This window comes from Sorex fumeus, unplaced genomic scaffold, assembly GCF_029834395.1.
Source record: "Sorex fumeus unplaced genomic scaffold, SorFum_2.1 ptg000018l, whole genome shotgun sequence".
NCBI classification, from domain to species: Eukaryota; Metazoa; Chordata; class Mammalia; order Eulipotyphla; family Soricidae; genus Sorex; species Sorex fumeus.
The window spans coordinates 35939386-35954468 of NW_026606075.1; positions in this window are offsets into that span (position 1 = coordinate 35939386).

Below are 15083 nucleotides of genomic sequence, written 5' to 3' on the forward strand. Positions count from 1 at the left end.
GTCAGTGTCTCCGGGTCAGCCACTTTGGACTGAGTTCATCCCAGTTATCTCCCATAAAACTCAGATAGTGTTATTCCACGGTGGTTGGCACTTGTGGGGAATTAATTCAAGTCCTGACCTCTAATAGAAGGGCCTGAATCCAGATGGGAGGGTTCTGCTCTCAGCCTTGGGTTGAGGCCTCTTCTCAGCCGCTCTTATCACAATGCCACTGGTGACAGGGTCTGCTCTCAGTCCCTTCTGCCTGACCCTCTAGGGCGCGGCCTTCTTACAGTCCCTCCTATTAGACCTTCCTGGGGGAGGGAGGGCTCTCCTTTCATTCTCTCCTATCAAATCCTCCTGGCGGAGGGGTCTCCTTTCAGTTCCTCCTATCAGACTCCCTCCCTCACGGCAGGGTTTTCTTCTAGTCCCTCCTATCAGATGCCCCAGAGGGCGGGATCTCCTTTGATTCCTTCCCACCAGGCCACTTCTCACCAGAATGAAGTACTTGATCTGCTCCTTGGTGTGTGGGTTCTGAAGCCTCGTATTGAGGCTCCTATGGAGGACGCTGCCGACCTCTGTGCCCAGCGCCTTCATGTCGATGTGCAGGGAGTTCCCTGCCCCATCCTGGGTTGCCTAAGGCAAAAACGTCGACGTGGCTAACGTCGGTTCCTCTGGCCAGAGAGACGAGTTCTAGTTTCCACCTGGAGACGGAAGTGGCAGAGCAAGCGCCCGGAGGACCCCTGCAGCCGATCTCCCCTTCATATTCCCCAGCCCTGCCCTTGGGCTTGTACCTGGGTGGGCAGGTGGTGCCAGGTGGTGTCTGTGCTGTTGGTTACAGCAGCTGCCCTACCAGGGAGGGTGAACAAAATCTGGTTCCGGGACCAGACGGAGTTTCTGGAGGCCAGGCACCCACTGGGGTTGGAAACAAAGACCTGGGGTGGAATGCAGGTGAAATGCAGGATGGGCTCCAGATGGAAGTGTGAGACATGAGAGGTGGGAACTGGGAGAGCGACCTGGTTGGATTTCTTTTGCTTTGTTCTGGGGTCTCCTCTCCATGCACGTATTGAGGGCCTATTTCAGTCTCTGCGTTTAGGGACGCAATCAAAAAAAAAATTTAAAAAGAAAACACTTTCTCTTCGGATTGTTCTTATTTTCCTTGTTTCTGACACTTACTGAATGATGTTCCCTCCTCAAGCTGATTTTTCCCGCCTCCACCTCATGTGTCAGCCCTGAGTGAATCTGGTGCGCCCCTGCCTGCCTGGGGCTTAAGTCCCCCCTCGCCCGCCTTTCCAAATAAGCATAATTTCTCCTCAGGCAAAACTCCCTTGTTTCCCTAAAAACAATAAGACAAACCTCTCCACAGGGGCTCTTGGGACATCCTGGGGCCACCACACCCCGCCCTGGAATGAAGCAAATACGTGCTGCTCACAAGGCTGAGGCCACAGAGGTTCAGGGTACCCAGAGCAACCACTCAGCAGCCTGCAAGGAAATCAGCTTCCGCGCCCCTCTGTTCCCCCTCGGCTACCCTTCCGTGCTCCCCTCAGGACAGCTGAGGCAGTTAAAGGCACTTTGGCCTGGAAGACCAAAGGGGAGGTGGGAAAGGAGAATGTCACCTGCATTTTCCAGTCAGAGCCTTAAGGGTCCAGGCTTCCAGTATTCCCGACCAGATTCTTTTGGTCACTACTTGATGGTTGGCATTTCATTGGTTCCAAATCCAAGTTTTGTTTTCTCCCAACACTACTGAATTGAGAGGGGTGGGATCCAGGAATGTGACATTCTTAACTGTTAAGAATAACAGCTGAATGGAATTGCCTGCTGAGATGGGGAAACTATTAGCCAAGCAGCACAAATGCTGGCCGACTTCGACTGTGAGTGTGGAAATGTCAGACTACAACTGAATCTCACGAAGACAATGTTTATGAGAAACAGTCTCATTCCTGACGTTTCAATCAAATGAGAGAAAGGATCCGGAGTTCCAACCTCCATCAACAGTCAAGGATCAGGGATGCTGTCTCGTTTGCCAAGGCATCAAAAATCAGATGGGCTGGACACGTAATGAGATTTGGAGATTTGGAGACAACCACTGGACTAGAGCCATTACTGATTGGATTCCATGGGACATCAAAATACCGTGTGGCTGCCTGCCACGCTGGCTACGGCGTCGCCCACGTAGCAACATGCTGCAAGGGGGCTCAGGCAAGGGCCTGGGTCCCTGGGAATGGGAGGTTCGCATCCCACGGGTCTATGCCTCCGGTAGCCCCCATTTTCTGTTTTCTAGGTGCCTCTGACATGCAGTCTTCACTTGCCATTCTGTGGGAATAGGAGCTTGCCTGTTAGTTAATTTTGATGATTAATAATATAGTTTGTAATAAGATATTTTGATTTAACTTTTGGTCTTGGAAATATGCTTGCTAGTAGAGTTAATATTAGTTTTTGTAAAGTCCTGATTTTTATATGCTTGCTAGTAAAGTAGAGTTAATATTAGCTTTTGTAAAGTCCTGATATTTTTTTAGTTTATGGGTAGGCGTTTTTAGGGAAGTAAAAACTTAAATGTCAGTAAAAGTAGACAATAAAGGAATTATAAGTAACATAATATTTCACCCAGATATTTTATTGGGACAAGTGGATCTTCTGCCCTAATCTTAAAGCGGAACATATACGTGCCCCTTGATGTTTTGGGAACATGACCCATGGTCTGATGTAATGTGTGCTTTGCCATGTTGTTTCTGTAACTGTATAAAAAGAAGAACTCTGGATGCAATAAACCGCAGCAGAACTCAGCCTCTCTTGTGTTGGTGTCTGTCTGTCCAACGTGCCTAATCTCCTGCTTTCCTGTGCACCTTCGCCTGGTCTCTCCTCAGCCTGGTGTCTTCGACCGAGCCAGTCTGCAGTAGCCGCCCACCTACAAGATGGTCAGACTTCTTCGTCATGATCCTGAATGATCGATTTGAGGCTCTTCATGTGTCTAGAACAAACAGACGCCATTGGGCTACACTAGCACGTGACAGGGATGAATGGAGATTTACTGGCGCCCGCTCAAGCAATTCCATGAATAATGGGAAGTCAAGTGATCAAGTGATGGGGTGCCTCCCAAGTTCCCACTATCTGGAAAGTATTTGACTCAAGGGACTCCTTCCATAGTTCAAAGCAGCAGCAAATGTCCTTCTGTGCACAATAAAGTACATTTCAACAGTCTAGATTCTACCCTAATCAACGGCCTTTCCAGAACCATTTTCATTACCTACTATTGTGACTTTAATCTTCGGTGTACATGTAAATTAACAAAACTATGAATATAAGAAGTGTAGAAGTGGTACAAAATTGAAAGTACTTGCTAGCAAACAGCTGACTTGGATTCTGAGCATCCATAAGGATACCTGTGAACCCCCAGGTATGGCTCCTTGAGCCCAGAGCCAAGAGTAAGACCTCCCCAAAACCTAAAACCAAAAAACCTGAAAAGTAAAGGTTTTTTTTTTCACTTTCAAAGGATTCACCGAAGCATTGTGGTTTATCTCTGCCATAACTTGTGCCAACCAGGGCATCTGACCCAAACCAGAGTAAGCTGTCTGCTTCCCCCCCATCCTGGCCTATTTTGACCTTAGGGTTTAGGGAGATCAAACCATCCAGCATGAATTTTCCTATGTCTACAAAGGCTTGATGAGAACAGGAAACCCTTCCCACAGCCTCCATCACATTCCTGGCTCACAGGCCCAAGAAACCATTCGTGGGCAGTCAGGTCTGCATCAATGGGAGGGTGCTGCACTACAAGGTTCCTGGAGGCACCCGACTTACAGAGACACCTCATGGCCAAGCCCAGCACCACCGGTGCTGTGAGCACTGTAGAGAGTAAGACCTGAGCATGTGCCCAGCACGACCAAAAAAGAGCTATGTGAGGGTGGACAAAAACACTAGACAACCTCTCTCCTGTGATACATCCCACATCCCTTGTTCTAGGGATAAGAAGGGGCCACTCAATGTCCAGTCAGCAACTTAAAGCTGTGGGAGGAAACATGTGTTGGTAGAACTCTGAAATCTCTGACTCCTTTTCAACCCGCCTAAGACACGGGGATGTAGATAGGCCAAACGGGGGGCATTCCTGGGATGTCCCCACGCCCCACCCCTAGTGATGCCCCCGGGCTCCGAGGGTCCCTGCAGCATAGCCAAAGCTGTGATGGTCACACAGTGTCCACGAGATCTGCGGGCAAACTGGGGCGCCCGCCAGCTCCTACAGGTTCTCTCTCGTTGGGGGCCAGAGTGATGGGTTGGGGGGAGTGCGTTGGCCTCGTGCCCCCACAGCCATGGGGTCTCCCGGGCTAAGTGCTGCCCTGCAATTAAACACAAATCTGAAAAGAAACCACATTCTCTTCTGTTCTTAGTTCGTTGATTCTGATCCTTTCCGAATGACTTTTGCTCTCGAACCTCGGGTTTTCCCTCCACCTTAGGAGGCAGCCCCGGTGGCCCCACCTGCCCCGGGACTAACCACCCTCCGCGCACCTTCCGACATCAGTTCTCTCCAGCGAAAATCATCCTTGTTTTCCTAAAACAAAAGGAATGAACAAGACAAAGCTCCCAGAAGGGGCGCGCGGGCGTCCCGGGGAGGGGCCACCGCTCACGGCCCTGCATGGAGCGACCCCACTGGTCATGCTCAAGGCGGAGACCTCGGAGGGAGGCTCAGGGTGACAAGAGTGAGGAAACCGGCGCCGGCGCCAGGACCTCCTGTCGGCCCTGGGCTCCCCCTTCCAGCCCCCGCCTCCCCTCCACACACACCTCATGCCCCAACAATGGCAGCTGAAGGGAGATTCCGCAGACTCCAAGAAAAGACCGGAGTGCATGACATCGCCTAGATGTCCGGTCAGAGTTTAAAAGGGTCAGACTCCAAATAGTCCTGACCGAGGACTTTCAGGTCAGGAAAGTTCTTTTCTTCCCTGTTTCTGGTCTTGGATCTTGGAGGACATCTGGGGTGGGGGTCACCAGGTAACAGATAGATGCGGTGAACACATGGTCTATGGAGCCAAAGTTTTTACGTTTTCACAAAGAGAATGAAATTCACAAAGATATCCTTGAAAACATCCACCAATAAGCGCCCCAAACCTGATCCCCAACCAACACAGCCAAAAAACAATCTTCAACAATCATTGGGCATGAATATTCAGATACCATAATGTTTTCTGTTTATTGATCCATTGTTAGGGAGGGCACATTCTGTAGTGCTCAGCACTTTTCACTGACTGCTCAGGAATCATCCACACTGGGAAGGGGAACCCTCCAGGCACCCTTCATGGCACCTGGGTCAGCTACTTCCCAGCTGGACTATCCTAGCCCTGATTTTTGTTTAAATTGCACTGAACTTCCAATTGCCGGAGCAGCTGCAGCTGTTCATGTATCCTGTAACAGGAGTGAGCTAGAAACTAAGTGAATCACATGCCCAGAATGGGGCACTGAGGTGACCCAGAATGAGCCTCAGGAATTGAACTGAAAGTATTACATGTGTAAACAATATTCCTGTACATGTGTGTGTGTTCACATTCACTGGTATTCTCAAGCTACTTGTAGCTCTGTGCTCAGCAACCCTTCAAACTGTGCTCAAGTTTGACAATGCACGAAAATTCAACTGGGATCTAAAATGGATCAGCAGCATGAAAGGAAAGTCCCCTCCCTTCTCTGTGGCTGAGCAGTCATTTAGTAGTTTAATCGTGGATAAATTATGCAGCAAAAGTAAGTTCTTCAAAATTTTAACCAGTGATCAAGAAGATTTGGACAGTGGGTGCAGAAGAAACTCTTTTTCACACATATTGACCTATTGTTAAACTATGATTTTTGTTTGATATAGTAAAAGTGTGAACCAGTGTGTACTTTTAACCAGTAATGTGTTTCTCAACCCATTTATGTGATTTTTACCTGTGACCCCCTTAGAATCTCCTTCGGGGGAGGGGGGCACAGGTACACAGGCCCATAATTGTAAACCCAGTTGAGAAACCCTGCTTTAAATTCCCTGTTGAAGTCATCGTGGAAACACTGGCCGTTTGTCACTGGTTGTGGTGTGAATCACGTTGGCCTTGCTCCTTAAGGGCAAGTGGTGTGTGAGCTTTCAGGGTAGTCACATTGAGCACCCATGGGATGGAAGAGGATTTGGGGCTGAACGCTCATGCCTCAGGATAAGTTTCCTGTTCAGGGAGTCAGATGCTATAGTAAATAATGAAGTTCTTTGCTCCTTCTTGAGAAATGGGACGAATTAGTAAAATTTTTAGTGAATTTTTTAAGTAAATAGTGCTGTTATTGTGGGAACTTTCCAAGTTGAGTTGCCATGGTTTCATAGTCCAAATTTTTGCTTTTTTTTCACGGGGTAAATGTTAATTTAAATGGGAACTAAAACTTTTAGGAAGTCAGCTTGAGCCGTGTCACATAAATAACTGGCTAAATTCTCTTAAGGAGTATTTGATTAAAACATGAGGAGGCTTAGTAGAGAGGACATTTAGAATAATTATTACAAAAATTACTTCTGAGCTGGGGGGATGTAGCAGGGTGATAGTGGGGCATGTATGCCTCATGTGGAAGGCCCTGGATTTGATCCCTAGCATGGCAAAGAAAATGAGTTCATTCTCATTACATAAAAATTTGGAAACTGTTTTGTTCTATTTTCGACCACCCTCGGTGGTGCTCAGGGCTTACTCCTGGCTCAGGATTCATTCCTGGCCAGGTTTGGGCAACCATATGGGGTGTGGGGACTGAACCGGGGTCTGCTATGTGCAAGGAACGTGCCTTACTCGCTTACTATCACTCCACAGTTGAATTCATATTCCTGATACTAATTGACATCTTATACATGATTATTATTTTAAAATTTGACGCTGTCGGGATTAACGCAGGTTTCATGTTTTAAATGCGGCCGCGCGACCTCTTATTGTCTAGTTCTCACTCTCAGAGAACCCAGCAGGCTACCGAGAGTCTCCTGCCTGCATATATGCCTGACTGGAAACACCTGTAAAGGTGATTAGAGGCTGACCCAAAAGCCTCCGTCCCTCCTGGAGAGCCCGGCAAGCTACTGAGAGTATCCCGCCCGCACGGCAGAGCCTGGCAAGCTCCCTGTAGCGTACTTGACATGCCAAAAACAGTAACAATGATGGTCCTCATTCCCCGACCCTGAAAGAGCCCCCAGTATGCCATTGGGCTACACTAGCACGTGACAAGGAGGAATGGAGACGTTACTGGTGCCCGCTCGAGCAAATCGATGAACAACGGGGGGATAGTGATAGTGATAGTAAAAATGAAATTTAGCCAGGTTGGAAGTTTACTTTTTCAGTTAGCAGAGTTATTTGATAACTGCATTAGTATACTTAATTTCTTGAAACCCCTTCACAAAAGAGTCTGCCATTCATGGAGTAAATAGGAAAATGGCTTAGGGTCCACAAGAGTGACGTGGTTAATGATCAATAGTTGATTCCTTTGTGTAATCACTTTTTCTCTTTTGCTTCATTATGCCTAGAGAAATTTACTGGGTGCAAGTACATGGACCCAGTGAGTTAAACTAATTTTGGGGGTGCTTATGAAAGTGACAGATATGGCAGGATGTGATTTTTTCTAACCAAAAGCCTGTGCTTCTGCTGAGAGGCTGCTGCTCTTGTGTAGCAGGACAGCCTGCCCCCTGGTGTGAATATACTTTGTTTTACTTTATCAAATTAAATTGATGTCTCCATATCTCCTTTGATCATGACCCCAAAAACTTTAGGGCTCATGTGGGATTTGATGGTGGACCCCAGCACAACAGGTCCCTGGGGACAGCCACAAAGATTCTTCAAAGGATCATCTTGCTTTTGCTTTGTTCAAACCTTTGCCCAGTTGCCAGCATGTCAGCCAAACTGATGCCCCAAAATCTCTTAGATTTGATTCTCAGGAGACCTCTAATCCTCACCGGGGAGTCGCTGACAATCTTCTCTTTGGGCCTGTTAGTTGCTGTCCGGGACTGTATGGAAGGCTGGATGAAGCGCTACTGCCCCGAGTAGGCCTGGACATGACTTGTCAAGATGGATCACATTTCAAACACCTCAGCACAAGCACATTACTCTCAGGATCAGAGAGCATTTTTGTTCTTTTTATTTTCTTGGGCTGGAGTGACAACACAGCGGGTATGGCATTTGCCTTGCACGCTGCCGACATAGCCGACCGCGGTTTGATTCCTCCACCCCTCTCGAGAGCGTGGCAAGCTACCGAGAGTATCTAGCCAGCATGTCAAAGCCTGGCAAGCTCCCCGTGACATATTCAATATGCCAAAAACAGTAACAGCGAGTCTCACCATTTATTGTGAGATGTTACTGGTGCACACTCGAGCAAATGGATGAACAACATGAGGAAAGTGCTTTGTTTTCTTATTTGTATTTATTTTGGAGGGATGGAGCAATAGCACACATGGTAGGGCGTTTGCCTTGCACGTAGCCAACATGGCCGACCCTAGTTCGATTCCTCTGCCCCTCTCAGAGAGCCTGGCAAGCTACCGAGAGTATCTCGCTTGCACAGCAGAGCCTGGCAAGCTACCCGTGATGTATTCGATATGCCAAACACAGTAACAACAAGTCTCACGATGGAGACATTACTGGGACTGCTCGAGCAAATCGATGAACAACAGGAGGACCGTGATTTATTTTGGAGGCGGCACACCAAGCAGCGCTCGCAGATGAGTCCAACTAGGGCATATAATAATATGGAGTGTTGGGGATGGAGCCCACGTTTCCACTTCATACCAAACAAGTGCCCGTCCCACTTCTCTGTCACTAGGCCCATAAACCAGTTCTTTGACAAAATTAACATTTGGACTAACTTTCTATAGAAGGCAAACTCACAGTATTCCATTAGTACAAAAAATAAGAGAATTTTTTCAGGTTTCAATTTGACTCATTTCAGTGCCCAGGGAGACTAAGGCCCTCCACTCCCAGCATTAGGCTACGCATTTCCTCCTGAGCTGTCAAGAGATAATTTTTCGGGGATGGAGCCTGGACCCCCACCTTTCAAGTCACATGCTTGCTCCACTGAGCTATCCCGCCAACATAAAAATATTCAACATGCAAGCTTTGCCAGCTTACTTGTAGTCGGTGACCTCATTCTCAAATCAAACTGCAGCAATGTCAATTGCTGAAGCTGTGGTTTGAGTTCTAAAATCGGTCACAGCAAGTAAGGTACAAAATGATCGAATGGCCCCTGGTTGAGCAGGCTGAGCAGGTGGATCTCTGTGGTTCTCACAATGCAGCAGGCTACAGCAAAGGAAAGGTCATTTGGAGGGTCGCTGTTATAGCCCTCAAACTAATTTTTGTCCTTCTGTATTGTTAGGACTAGAAGATCACTCTCTCCTTATTCAGAGAGACAAAAGAATCCAGCTGGGAATGCAAACCACACATTGAGGTTTTATTACCTCAGGTACTAGGGGCAAAGATATTCTGACTCAGCATGTCAGAGCTCAACTTAAGGGTTTATGTAGTCATCCTGGGCACACAAGCCCCAGAGGTAGTTTCAAAGAAAAATAATTCCAAAGGCAGAAATAACTTCAAACATTTCAAAAACGAACAAAGGCATACGGGAGCAATATATCAAGAAAGCAATTCCAATTAAGAAAACAATACCAATGAAGAAGATATTCCAAATTAAGAAGACAGTCCCAACTCCGATACATCAAGAAAGCAAAGCATCCCCATACATCAAGTAGGTATCTTTTCAGCCTGAGAGACGATACAAAAATGGGTATACTGACTCCCGACTATCCAGCTCCACGTCTGTGTAAACACCAGGTGGTACTTTCAGCCAACTGTCCCAGTCAGAATCATATAACCTTCATGACCATAATAGCTGCCTCCCAAAATCTTTACAAGCAGGGTGAGAGAAGGTGGGCTAGCTGCTTCTCAGAGAAAATGGTGGGCTACCTGTTTCTCACAGTATTTGACTAGAATTGGTGATATTTGGGGGAGCTTATAGAGTGCTGCTCATGGGTAAGATGTACACCCTCCCTGTTGTACTGTCGTTCCACCCAAACCAGCTTGGTTATGGTCTCACTCACTTGCTTTTAAACATAAAGGCTGAAGAAAATCTCTTAGTGGGTTATAGCGAGAACAGCAGGTATGCATACAAGGGTGACAGGGGCTGATCACTGTGCAAGGCTCAAAGGAATCTCTGAGGACCACCAGAAATAACCCCTCATTAACACCAGGCCCCACAAAAAATAAAAGTATTTTTCCAGGATGCTCAAAAACTGGATTGGATTGATAGCCTAGCGGTTAGGGCGTTTGCCTTGCACACGGCTGAACCGGCAGACCCGGCTGACCCGGGTTCGATTCCTCCTCCCCTCTCGGAGATCCTGGAAAGCTACTGAGAGTATCTCGCCTGCACAGCAATGTCTGGCAAGCTACCTGTGACATAATCAATATGCCAAACAAAGTAACAACAAGTCTCACAATGGAGATGTTACTGGGCCTGCTCGAGCAAATTGATGAACAATGGGAGGACAGTGCTACAGTGCTACAGTGCTACAGAGCTCAAAAACCATGCTAATGATCTGAAGGCAAACAATTGCAGTGACAGGGAGGGCAGGGTGGGAGATGGTTCTGCTGCTCCTGAGAAAGACAACAAAACACTGCAGGCTGTGAGCCAGCATGGTAAGGGACAGAGGGGGGTGGGGCACATAGGGTCCAAAATCTCATGGACACATGCTAGATGAAAACATTGAAGTTAAGTGAAGGAAGCAAAGCACAGTTTTCATGACAGACAGTTTGGGTGAAGGAAGGGTAGAATAAACGCAGCACAGTTACCTGGGTCCAGGAGCCTGAGGCACCCGGAGTCAGTAGCACAATTCACAAAGCTCAGAGCATCCACACACTATCCAGGGTCCATGATAGGTAGGGACCCCAGACACTCATCTTTAGGTACCTAGGTACCTCACACATCTCTCCTTCCTTGTCTCAGAGCTCCTCCTTCCACACAGAATTCTCTAAACATCACACACACACACACACACACACACACCACACAGAGAGGAATGTGTTAGTGACAAGGAAAAGTCAAACTGTGAGCTACTCTGGCATTGAAATGGGACAGGACAAGCACCATAATACTTATAAGTGAAGATAAGGGTCATAGACAAATTCTGTCATAATCCAATGAGGAAGAGCTGGATTAGGATCCTATTAGGGTTAGAAAAGACTATTCTGGCCTGAGCACTATAGTCTGGGATCTATAGCAAGCAGTCCCAAGAAGAGCCAACCTATAAACTTTATGTACCTGTTTCCATAAAAATAGATGAGAAAGATTATGTAAGTAAACCCCTAGGTGGGTATTACATAGAAAGATTATGTAAGTAAACACTTCTAGGTGGTATTCTACCTTGAGCAGATCTTCTTGTTCTGGGAGATCTATACCTTATCTTAGAAGAGCTTCCCTGGAAAGAAAGGGCTCTCATGTTGATTGTGCTACCACATCTCAGTGTAGTTACTACCAGGAATGCTTACAGGGTGGGTCAAAGACCAAGGCTGCAAGAAGGAGTGTGGAGAGACTAGCATGGGGGGCAGGAGGAGACAAGAATGAGGGGCAGGGTGAGACTTGAATGGGGACCTTAGTGAGACTAGAACAGTCCTGTGTGGAGAATGGAATAATCGGCAACTGATCACCAACCAGCCTGGCGGTCCTGTTCCCTCCTTCATGCGTCCACTCCACCTCATTTATTTTGAGAACTTTCACAACTCACCTACACATACACCTCACTTTGCTGGATTCAGAGCTCTTTCTTCCAGCCAGATCACCACAAGTTTCTCCCTGGAATGCCCTAAAGTCCATAGACACATCTGCATGAGCCTGCATCCAGCATTCATTCCTGTTTTGCAGTAATTTATTTGAAAACAGTGCAAAAAGTTTATGGTATAGGAAAATTATCCTAATATCCAGAGTGTTTTCTATATAACTAGATGTGAGTTGTGTCTCACAGTTGTAGCATCTTGAGTGATTCTACTTGTTATAGATGAATGTTAACCTTTGGGCCCAGGTGGTGATATAGTAGAAAAAGTGATTACCTTGCACTTGGCTGACCCAGGTTCGATACCCGATCACCCCACATGGGCTCGTGACTCTTGGCAGAAATGAACCCTAGCTCCAAGCCAGAGTCAGCCATGAACATTGCAGGGTGTTGCCCCCAAATACTGCAACAAAAGGCAACTAAGGAAGAAAACAAAACAAAAAATAAATTCATGTGCAAAGACAAATTCTAGAGTGAATGACGTAAAGGATTAAATCACTTTTTGGACTTACTTTATGCTGTAGAAGTCCATGATTTATCCTGAATACTTTTTCTTTTTTCTCTACTCACACATCCGCTGTTTGTTTATATATGTGTGTATGGTTTGGGGGCAATAGCCAACAGTGTTCAGGTATTATTCCGATCTCTGGTATGAGGGATTAGTCCTGGTGGAGTTTGGGGACCATATGCAATACCAAATATACACAGTACCTGGGTTGGCCACTTGCAAGGCAAGCACCCTACTTGCTGTACACTGGAACTTTCTAAATAAACTAGTTCCAGCACACCAGGAGTGAGCCCAAGGCAAAGGTATCCCCATCACCCTTAAGAATCAAGTATATTCCTTCGAATATCTTACTTTACTAGCACAACTCAAAACCACAGCGGGGCTAGCCTGCTAAGGGAGAGATGAAATGATGGGGTGCATTGCTCCTTGACTTTAAGAAGCAAGTATTCCTACATATTCTTTTATTTCCTTTTTGCGTCAAACCTAGCGATGTTCAGTGTTTCCTCCTGGCTCTGCACGCAGAAATTACTCCTGCAGCTGCTCAGAGGACCATATGTGATGCCAGCGATCAAGCCTGGGTTGGCCATGTGCAAGAAAACCACTTTATCTCTGTACTATCATTATGATCCTCGAAGGAGATAATCTTGACAGTCACGGTCACGGTCCTCCCGTTGTTCATCGATTTGCTCGAGCGGGCCCAGTAACGTCTCCATCATGAGACTTGTTGTTACTGTGATTGGCATATCGAATGCATTATGGGTAGCTTGCCAGGCTCTGCTGTGCGGGTGAGATACTCTCGGTAGCTTGCCGGGCTCTCCGAGAGGGGCGGAGGAATCGAACTCGGGCTGGCCCTGTTGACTGTGTGCAAGGCAAACGCCCTACCGCTGTGCTATCGCTCCAGCCCATTCTTGACTGGTAAAAAGAAAAAAAAGAAAAGAAACTTAGAGCAAGAGAGAGTAAAGTGGACAAGAAGCTGATTACACACTGTCAACCCGGGTAACTACTTGGCATCCCTTAGGGTCCACTAAGTTGGCCCGCAGAAATTCCTGAGCATGGAGCCAAGATGAAGCCCTGAGAATTTTCAATGTGGTACAGAAGTAAACAAGATTATATTAAAAATGAATCATTTTGAAACCAGACCGACCTGACAGGTGGCTGCACCCATCATGGCGACCAGGGAAAGGATTGGCAATAAGTAAGTCTCAAGCATTAAGGGTGGGGCCCTACCCCTAAGAGTTTTCTGGATACCCTTGTGATGTCCAGGTCAAAGGCACAGGGACCAGCACATCCTGTACTGGGAGGGTCAGCAACTCCAAGCCGCCAATCCTTGGCAGGACAAAAAAAAAACCAAACACAAGGCTTTAAATTCTTAAAAAAAAAAAGAAGAAAAAGAAAAAAGAAAACTTGACCCACAGGACTCACCCTAAAACCTTGGGAAACCTAATCATAGAGAGATGAGGAGAAATGTGGGGGGCTTTGCAACTCGATGTGACAGAGCAGAATTCCCTGATGTACAAAAACACCAACACTGGAACTGGACAGACAGTAAAGGGGTAAGGTGCTTGCCTTGCTTCCACGGATCAATCCTCAGAATCCCTTATGCAGCCCGGAGCACCACCAAGAATAACACCTGAGCCAGAGCCAGGAGTAAGCCCTGATTATCTAGAGGCATGGTGCCCTCCTCGTCCCCTCCCCACCAAAACACACAAAAATAGCCCAAAAAGTAAATTTTTATTTGCAAACCCAAACCACTTGTGACGACCACACTCTCAGTATAGTCCTGTACATCGTGGTAACTGATAAATATATGACTGAAAGCAACACGGTCCTTTGTCTTTGGGAGCTACCACCCTGCCTCTCAAAATAAATCTGGTTTCTGTATTACTTTTTTGGAGGTCACATAGCCGATGCTAAGCGTTTATTCCTGGTACTGCACTCAGGAATCAGTCCTGGTGGTGCTCGCAGGATGGAATCGGGTTGCAATGTGGATAGAAAAGGATCTAAGTGCTGCGATATAGGTCCCTCACCCCCAGGCTCTCGCTCAGCTCTGCTCTCAATCACCAGGGCCCATTTAGGACTTGGAGGCGATCGTGGCTGCAGGACCCCCAGGATCACACACTCACACCCACGGACCCTGCACCCCAGTACAGCCCCCACCATACTCCACAAAGTCCCGCGTCCTCCTTAGGCCTCCACTGCGTCTCAGGAACCGCCTGGATATTGGGGAACAAGTGAAAAACAAGTACAAAAGCAGCCCCCAAGCTGGTGCTACCCCGCCCCTCACATTGCGGAGACTGGGAGGAATGGGGTGCTCATGTCCGAACAAAATCGGCCTTCACAGTCAGTTTTCTAAGAAGAGATCCTACATTTACCTGTATCTATGTGATCAATGACTGCTGGACCCCGTGTCCAGGATACCAGCAACTGGAGGCCCTAAGTTCACTCTGAGTGCAGAGTTTGGAGTAAACCCAAGCAGTCATGCAAGGACAAGGATGGCAAGCCCCACAAATGTACATTAAGGTAAAAGAAAGGGGAAGGGGCTGTAGTGATAGCACAATGGGTACAGCATTTGTCTCGTACAAAGACGACCCAAGTTCAATTCCCAGCATCCCATATGGTCCCCTCGAGCACCGCCAGGAGTAATTTCTGAGTAAAGAGCCAGGAGTAAACCCTGTACATCTCCATATATGACCCAAAAAGCAAAAAAAAAGTGGGGGAGATGGAGGGTAGCAGGTAGTACATCAGGTTGGGCGATCGTCTTGCCTATGGTCAATCCAGTTTTGATCCCCCACAACCCCATACTGTCCCCCATGAGACAGGCATGATCCCTGA